Below are 9,592 nucleotides of genomic sequence, written 5' to 3'. Positions count from 1 at the left end.
CGAAGCAACCTATGCACCTTAACACTCATTACAAGCAGAACCATACGAGGAGGGTCGGCAGCAATGTATTATGATCACTTTGTGGCACTGAAAATGAAATGGGCGTAACTTTGTCCTGCCAACCGATTGGTTGCATTGAGTGGGTGGGGTTAAAATAGGCCACGCCCCTCAGTCTTTTGCAAGTTCAGTTTCAGAACAAAAATTTACGGATAATGTACTCACCCCCTTATCCAAGATGTTCACGTCTTTTTTTCTTCAGGTGAAAAGAAATTTTTTTTTAAGAAAACATTTCAGGATTTCTCTCCATTTAGTGGACTTCTATGGTGCCCACGAGTTTGAACTTCCAAAATGGAGTTTAAATGCAGCTTCAAAGACCTCTAAATTGAAAAAGGATCTTATCTAGCAAAGCAATCAGTTATTCTCTTAAAAAAAAGTTTTTTTTATATACTTTTTTAACTCAGACGCTCGTTTTGTTAGCTCTGTGGTTCAAGACAGTTAGGGCATATCGAAAAACTCATCTAATTTTCTCCTCCAACTTCAAAATCGTCCTACATTGCTGCAGACGTGCCAACCCAGTTTTTACAAAGTAAACATGCAAAGAAGATCAAACGCCTTTTACAAAAACAAGGTAAAACAGCGATGTAGGGCGATTTTTAAATTGGAGAAGAAAATGAGATGGGAGTTTTTTGACATACCCTAACTGTCTTGAACAGGAATACACAGTTCACGCAGAGCTAGACGAGATGAGCATTTGAGGTATATAAATTACCTTTTTTGTTTTTGTTGTTGTTGTTTTTTTAGAAAGTGACTGATCGTTTCACTAGATAAGACACTTCTTCCTCTGCTGGGATCATTTAGAGCCCTTTGAAGCTGCATTGAAACTGCATTTTGAAAGTTCAAACTCATGGTCACCATAGAAGTCCACTATATGGAGAACATTTCTGAAATGTTTTCCCTTTAAAAAAACGATTTCTTTACGACTGAAGAAAGAAAGACATGAACATCTTGAATTTTTGTTCTGGAAGTGTTCTTCTCCCTTTGGGCAAAAAAAATTAATTTGTTGACAATATGCTCACCCTCAGGCCATCTTTGATTGACATGAGTTTATTTTTCTTTAAAAAAAAGGGGGGGTTTTACATCATTTTCTCACCAATGGATCCTGGTAAATGGGTGCTGTCAGAATGAAAGTCCAAACAGCTGATAAAAACATCACAGTAATCCACAAGTCTGCCCTACAAAGCAAAAAGGCAGTAACTGCATTTTTGGTCAAAAATGAGTTATTATCATTTTCATGACATTCAAGGCATCCTTTGTTATGTGACAAAATATCTTATCTCAAATGTGTGATTTTGCGGCATCCTCAAGGGACGGTTTTAACATTGGATAACAGGCTGGATGACAGGATAACTTTAAAGTAATTTTTCTCAGTTCTGCACACTGCGTAGTTACTGCCTTTTTGCTTTGTAGGGCAGAAGTAATCCAAGTAATAATTGTTATATTAAAATTCTGACTTTTTTTCTCCGAATTTTGAGATATAAACTCGGAATTCTGAGAAATGTAGTCGCAATTGTGAGTTATAAACTCAGAAATCCCAGATATAAACTTGCAATTCTGTGGACATACAGTCTTTTTTCTCCTTAGAACTGAACTTCATAACTCACAGTTGTGAGTTTTATAGTCAATTGCAAAAAAAAAAAAAGTTGCGAAACATCTCTGACTTTATTTCTCACAATTGTGTTTATATCTTACAGTTCTGAGAAAAAAGTCAGAATTACGAGTTTATATGACATCAAAGTCAGATTTGTGAGATGGGAACTTGAATGAATGCTGTCAGAATGAGAGTCCAAACAGCTAATAAAAACATCACAGTAATCCACAAGTAATCCACACCACTCCAGTCCATCAGTTAATGTCTTGAGAAGAGAAAAGCTGCATGTTTGTAACCGTCACTTCTAGCTAAAATACAAGTCAATATTCTATAATAACACTTCCTCCAGTGGAAAATCCATCTCACATCAAAATCCACCAACAAATTTGTTTAGAGCTGTTTTGGCTTGTAAACAGTGCTTGATCTGTGCAGATTTCTCTCCTGATTCAGCTTAGACCACTTTTTCTCTGGAGGAACCGTGATAATGGATTATGGACTTATATTTTAGCCAGAAACAATGGTTTGAACTTAAAACACCTGTTAAATTTTTTTTTTCAAGATGTTAACTGATGGACTGGAGTGGTGTGGATTACTTGTAAATTATTGTGATGTTTTTATCAGCTGTTTGGACTCACATTTTGCTGGCGCCCATTCACATCCATTAGTGAGCAAGTGATGCAATGCTACATTTCTCCAAATCTGATGAAGAAACAAACTCATCTACATCTTGGATGGCCTGAGGGTGAGCACATTTTTAACAAGCTTTCATTTTTGGTTGAACTGTTCCTTTAATGATTATCTAAAGCCCCCAAACATATCAAAGCAGACAGAGATGGTGGAATTCAAGCGTGTATTTGCATGACCGTCTCGGACGGCTACGTGGAGCTCATCGCATACGGAGATATGCTTTAACGAATGTAAGTGTCGACGTTTGTGTGCGTCCTGTTTTTATAACTCAATCCAGTGGAGGGTCGTCTTCATGTGTTTTTTTAAAAAGTACTTTATTTTAGAATAGCAAGTGTAGCACTAAACTGCGACCGTCTGATGCCGAAGACTGTTTCAGCGCAAGATATAGATTCAGCCTTAAACACAAGACCAAGAGACGCGTGTTTAGACGTAGCTTTCACACGGACGCGCCCTCGTAACGCACACGCTCTGTCCGAATTCAACTTTTTTCAATCAGAGAATATGTAATTGGTTTTTTGTGCAATATGTTTCTTTAATGCATGTTATATAATAATCGTATATGGGATAGTTTTCAAGTATATTCGAGTGAAGAATTTCAAAAGCCAATTTGAAACCACAAGAAACTCTTCGAAACCACCGAAACATTCCGTTGTTGTAAATGGCTTATTTTAAAGGACTTGTTTTATAAGTCTGGCTTTTATGCTTGTGTTGGGGATGTTTTGTTTGTTTTTAACATTTCGTCACTCCTGCCGTTTTCTCAATGGATTGTTGGCGCGTTTTGCTTTTAGGAGACGAGTGAAAGCACACTGATCAGATGATCAAAATGTGCAAAGACAAGAAAGACGCTGCCGAGGTCAGAGGTCGTCTGGCGTTTGAGCACATGGATCTTAAACACTCTTTCTTACTGTTATTAAACACTCTCCAGTCACGTTTATGACAGAGCTAAGCTTTACAAGAACATGCACGGGTCATTATGGAAGCCTGTTTCCGTCACTGAATTAAAAAAATTTAAAAAGGTTATTGCGACTTACAATTTTACAATCTTACAATTCTAACTTTTTTCTCAGAATTACATGATACAAATTGGGAATTCTGACTTTTCATCTCAGAATTCTGTGATATAAACTCGGAATTCTGACTTTTTTCTCTGAATTCTGTGATACAAACTCGGAATTCGGACTTTTATTCTCTGAATTCCGTGATACAAATTTGGAATTCTGACTTTTTTTCTCAGAATTGTGAGATATAAACTCAGAATTCTGACTTTTATTTTTATTTTTTTAATTCCGTGATGCAACCTCGGAATTCTGACTTTTTCTTTCAGAATTGTGAGATATAAACCCGGAATTCTGACTTTTGTTCTCAAAATTGTGAGATATAAACTCGGAATTCTGACTTTTTTTCTCAGAATTCTGTGATAGAAACTTGGAATTTTGATTTTTTTTTTTTTTTTTTTTTTTTTTTTTTTTTTTTTTCAGAATTGTGAGATATAAACTTGGAATTCTGACTTTTTTCCTCAGAATTCTGTGATAAAACTTGGAATTCTGACTTTTTTCCTCAGAATTCTGTGATAAAACTTGGAATTCTGACTTTTTTCCTGAGAATTGTGAGATATAAACTTGGAATTCTGAATTTTTTTTCCTCAGAATTCTGTGATAAAACTTGGAATTCTGACTTTTTTCCTCAGAATTCTGTGATAAAACTTGGAATTCTGACTTTTTTCCTCAGAATTCTGTGATAAAACTTGGAATTCTGACTTTTTTCCTCAGAATTCTGTGATAAAACTTGGAATTCTGACTTTTTTCCTGAGAATTATGAGATATAAACTTGGAATTCTGAATTTTTTTCCTCAGAATTCTGTGATAAAACTTGGAATTCTGACTTTTTTCCTCAGAATAGTGAGATATAAACTTGGAATTCTGACTTTTTTTCTCAGAATTCTGTGATAGAAACTTGGAATTTAGATTTTTTTTCAGAATTGTGAGATATAAACTTGGAATTCTGAAATTTTTCCTCAGAATTTTGTGAGATATAAACTTGGAATTCTGACATTTTTCCTCAGAATTCTGTGATAAAACTTGGAATTCTGACTTTTTTTCCTCAGAATTGTGAGATATAAACTCGGAATTCTGACTTTTTTTCCTTAGAATTCTGTGATAAAACTTGGAATTCTGACTTTTTTCCTCAGAATTCTGTGATTAAAATTTGGAATTCTGACTTTTTTCCTCAGAATTCTGTGATAAAACTTGGAATTCTGACTTTTCCTCAGAATTGTGAGATATAAACTCGGAATTCTGACTTTTTTTCCTTAGAATTCTGTGATAAAACTTGGAATTCTGACTTTTTTCCTCAGAATTCTGTGATAAAACTTGGAATTCTGACTTTTTTCCTCAGAATAGTGAGATATAAACTCGGAATTCTGAGAAATGAAGTTGCAATTGCATGATATAAACTCACAACTCATAACTCATGAAATCACAGTCTTTCTCAGAAGTGGACTTTATAACTTGCAATTGTGAGTTATATCTCACAATTCTGAGAAATAAAAATAAGTCGCAATTGCATGATACAAACTTGCAATTCTGTGAACATATCAGTCTTTTTTTTTATTCTCAGAACTGGACTTCATAACTCAATTGCAAGAGAAAAAATTCAGAATTGTGACTTATCTTGCAAATCTGACTTTATTTCTCGCAATTGTTCGTTTAGATTCCTCAATTCTGAGTTTATTACTCACAACTGTGCCGTTTATATCTCACAGTTCTCAGAAAAAGTCAGAATTGGAAGTTTATATGACATCAAAGTCAGAATTGTGAGATGTAAACTTGAAATTGTGAGGAAAAAGTCGTAATTACCTTTTTTATTTTTTTATTCAGTGGCAGAAACATGCTTCCATAGGTTATATTTCACCCCAAAGTATTTTTGTTGTTGTTGTTGTGACATTATATTTTATGATTATTGGGCACATATTGTCCTGAGTTATGATTGCTGTTATATGAAATAAAGTTTTAAAATCAATTATAGCAAAAATTTAAATATATTTTTAAAATAATTGTAGTTACAATAAATTCTAAAAATGTATTTAATATTTTACATAATTATTATTTCATTGTTTTTTTTAATGGTTAAAAATAATTTAATCATTATTATTATGTAAACTTAAATACAAATGCTTTGTTTTTTTACATTTCTTTTGTTTTAGTTATGAGAGTTGGAAAAATCATGGGGGTAAAAAAAAAAAAGTGTTTTCATATAATTGCCTATGCAAACATAGTTTGATTTTGGAGTGAAATATGACCTGTATATGTTCTTTAGTCTCAGGTTTCATGAGATCCTTGAGACCTGCTTCAGATCAGCTGAATGCAAATAGATGAGAACTAACTGTGTTTTAATAAAAATAAAAATAGCACTTGAACTCTTTAATTGAAGTTGCTCGTTTTGTGGCTATTTGCTGTGATTGAGCAGCAGTTTTACTCGTGTGATTTGCCTGTCCGTGGTCTTTCTCTACCGTGATTGGCTGGCACTGAGAAGCTAAACTCTGCTGTGATTGGTCGAGTCGCACAGGAGCAACTTCCCCTTTAAATCCACCAAATGGTCGATCCAGAAGTTTCTGCTCTTCAGATTTGATTTTGTCTTCTGAATCCCCGTACGTATGAATCTATGAACATGAACTGTGCATATTGATGTATAGTATGTGTCAGCGGTGTGCCTAAATGTACTGTCAATTATATTTTCTTATTTTTCTTTAACAAAGTTAAGTCGAATGTCACGGTCATTTTAATAGACTGAAAAGGACTCTAAAGGAGTAGAGTGTTTGCATTATGCTTCTAAGACATTCATTTTGAGCAGCTTTACTCAGTATAACACTAATAAAATTAACTCCAACTCACTGCCCTATTCAGAGTGCTGTCATGTGTCTGTGTACGAATGAATGAATGCTGTCTGATCAGGAATTAAGAATGGAAATTTTAATAAATGCAACAATTTTAGCTGTTACTGTACTTAAAACATCCAATCAACATAAATGCACAAGATTGTTACAGAAAGAAATCTGTATATTTGAAAATTGTACATATACACACACACACACACACACATACATATATATATATATATATATATATATATATATATATATATATATATATATATATATACATACATACACACATACATGTGTATGTATGCACAATTTTAAAATGTACAGATTTTTTTGTAACAATTTTGTGCATTTTGATGTTGATTTCATTTTATGAGTACAGTAACAGCTAAAATTGTTGCATATATATATATATATCTACGTTTTACTAAATTTACAAAAGTGATTTTATGTCCATAGAAAGCACATTAAATAAGTAAAGCGTCTACTTTTAACGTTTCAAATAAGTTTTTGGAAAATTAAATGTCAAAATTTGGTTGAAGTAATGTTACATTGTCATTCAAACAACTTGCTTATTCTGACTTGTACATATTAAAATATATAAAAGAATAAGGGAGCATATTAAATTTTATTGTGTTTTAAATGAGTAAAAGATTCTTACTGACAATTGGGCAAAACCAAGGATAGTGGCACATTTTAAAAATGTAGGATTACAACTAATTAGTATTTGTTGTGAAAGTAATAAGTCTTTAAATATGTAAAAAATAGATTTTTGTTGTAAATATGCCTGACAAGATTGTTACACTGAATGACATTTTAGTGGGTGTCTTCTGTAAATTAGGGAAAAATGCATGATATTTATTTTTTGCTCAGAAAAACAAAAACCCAATGAAATTAAACGGAAAGCTTTTAAATAAATTTGTATGGAAAAACAATTTATATCAGTATTACACCCTTTAGGTCTTTGACCCATATATTATTTTTTATGTATTTATTTATTTCACTTTCAACAAAAATTACAGATAATGTACTCACCCCGTTTGTCATCCAAGATGTTCGTGTCTTTCTTTCTTCAGTCGTAAAGAAATTAAGTTTTTTTGAGGAAAACATTTCAGGATTTCCCTCCATAATGGATATGTCTGGTGCCTGCAAGTTTGTACTTCCAAAATGCAGTTGAAATGCAGCTTCTAAGGACTTTAAATGATCCCAGCTGAGGAAGAAGGGTCTTATTTAGCGAAACGACCAATTATTTTCTAAACAAATTGACAATTTATATAGTTTTTAACCTCAATTGTTCGTCTTGTTTCGTCTCCGTGATGCGCATGCGTAGTCTGTAATCCGGGTCAATACAGTTAGGGTATGTCGAAAAACTCCCCTCTCGTTTTCGTCTTCAACTTCAAAATCGCCCTACAGCGCTGTTTTACCTTTTTATTTTTTTGTAAAGGGCATTTGATTTTCTTTGTATGTTAACTTTGTAAACATTGGGTTGGTATTTCTGCAGCAATGAAGGACGATTTTGAAGTTGGGGAAGAAAACGAGATGGGAGTTTTTCGACATACCCTAACTGTATTGACAGAACACACAGACTACGCATCGCAGAGACCAGACAAGACAGGCATTTGCGGTTAAAAGGTATATAAATTGTCAATTTGTTTAGAAAACAACCGATCGTTTCGCTAGATAAGACCCTTCTTCCTTGGATGGGATCATTTAGAGCTCTTTGAAGCTGCATTTAAACTGCATTTTGTAAGTTCATACATTTCCATTATATGGAGAGAAATCCTGAAATGTTTTCCTCAGTAAACATAAAATTTCTTTAAGACTGAAGAAAGAAAGGCATGAACATCTTGGAGTGAGTACATTATCTGTCCATTTTTCTTCTTAAAGTGAGCTAATCCCTAGTCCAAGACTAAAATGTAAATCTAAGATGTTTCAACCGAAAGAAACTTGTTGAAACTTGAAAGTCATGTTTAAAAAAAAATCTTCAGTGTCCTAATTGAACTATGCTGGCTTAACCTAAACAAGGCCCAAGAGTTTGATTATTTTTCTTTCTTCTCTTGAAACTTAGTTTCAAAGTAGTTAAAGTAGTTAAACTTTCCATCAAAGACTGACGTTTGAATACTAAAATAAAAAGCATATGCCTATCCATCCATCCGTCTGTTTGCCTAAAATGTTCCAAAATAACTGAAATATTAAATATGTTCTTATTTCATTACAGCCACTATTGACAAAACTTCTGAAAATTTATTTCTCTGATAAACACTAGGGGGCGCCATGAATCAACTCTTTACCGTTGAGCCTTAAACTCGAAGAAATATGCATTAATTAAAAAATCACCATGGCATGCAATACATCATAAACATATCTTTTGATATTTCAAAATTCATCTTTGGTCATTAGATAGTATTACATTTTTTTTATTGGATAGGTGTTATTTTGTTCCTGATGCTACTGGTAACAGGTGACTGATCACGTGGATTCATGAAACCAAAACATGAAGCAAGGCGGCAGAATGGATAAATCGGGTAAGTTTTTAACTTTACTAAAGAAAATACACCAAAGATGAGCTGACGTTCAATCATAAGATTTATCAGAGGAGAAATTAAAACAAATGATCATCAAACTAAATTATAATAATGTGATTATAAAAATATCTTATAAAAGCCTTATAAGACTGTACCTGAGAGTGTGACTTTTCTTATTTTCTCTCTCTCTCTCTCTCTCTCTCTCTCTCTCTCTCTCTCTCTCTCTCTCTCTCTCTCTCTCTCTCTCTCTTTTATTGAACTTCAATAAACACAGTCAAAGTACAGTTAGGGCTACAATAATACATGAAAACATAAAACACAAACAAAATATATAAAATAATAAATATGTATACAAAATACCCATACAGCAGCAGGCTGGTGGGCTAAACATGGTTTTTAAAGACGTTTCTTCTGCTCATCGAGGCTGCATTTAGTTGATAAAAATACTGAAAAAACTGCATTATTGAGAAATATTATTTCAAATTAAAATAACTGTTTTCTATGTGAATATATTTTAAAATGTAATTTATTCCTGTGATGCAAAGCTGAATTTTCAGGATCATTACTCCAGTCTTCAGTGCCACATGATCCTTCAGAAATCATTCTGATATGCTGATTTGTTATTTTTTTTTTGCAACCTGCTAAACTTTTTTCAGGATTCTCTGACAAATAAAATGTTTCAGAAAGCAACACAAACTGTCTTTTTAACCACATAATCATCATTATTTCTTTGTTACAGACATTTTAAAAACATAAGTACTGGGATAAAAGCTTATAGTTTGGGTATAAACACTTATCGTCTACAGTAGCGATCAAAACGAAAGTATCTTCTCTAAGGCGTAAGTAGTGTAA

The sequence above is a fragment of the Garra rufa genome, chromosome 17, assembly GCF_049309525.1.
Source record: "Garra rufa chromosome 17, GarRuf1.0, whole genome shotgun sequence".
Lineage (NCBI taxonomy): Eukaryota > Metazoa > Chordata > Actinopteri > Cypriniformes > Cyprinidae > Garra > Garra rufa.
The sequence above is the reverse complement of the archived record's forward strand: the minus strand, read 5'-3'. Positions refer to the sequence as shown.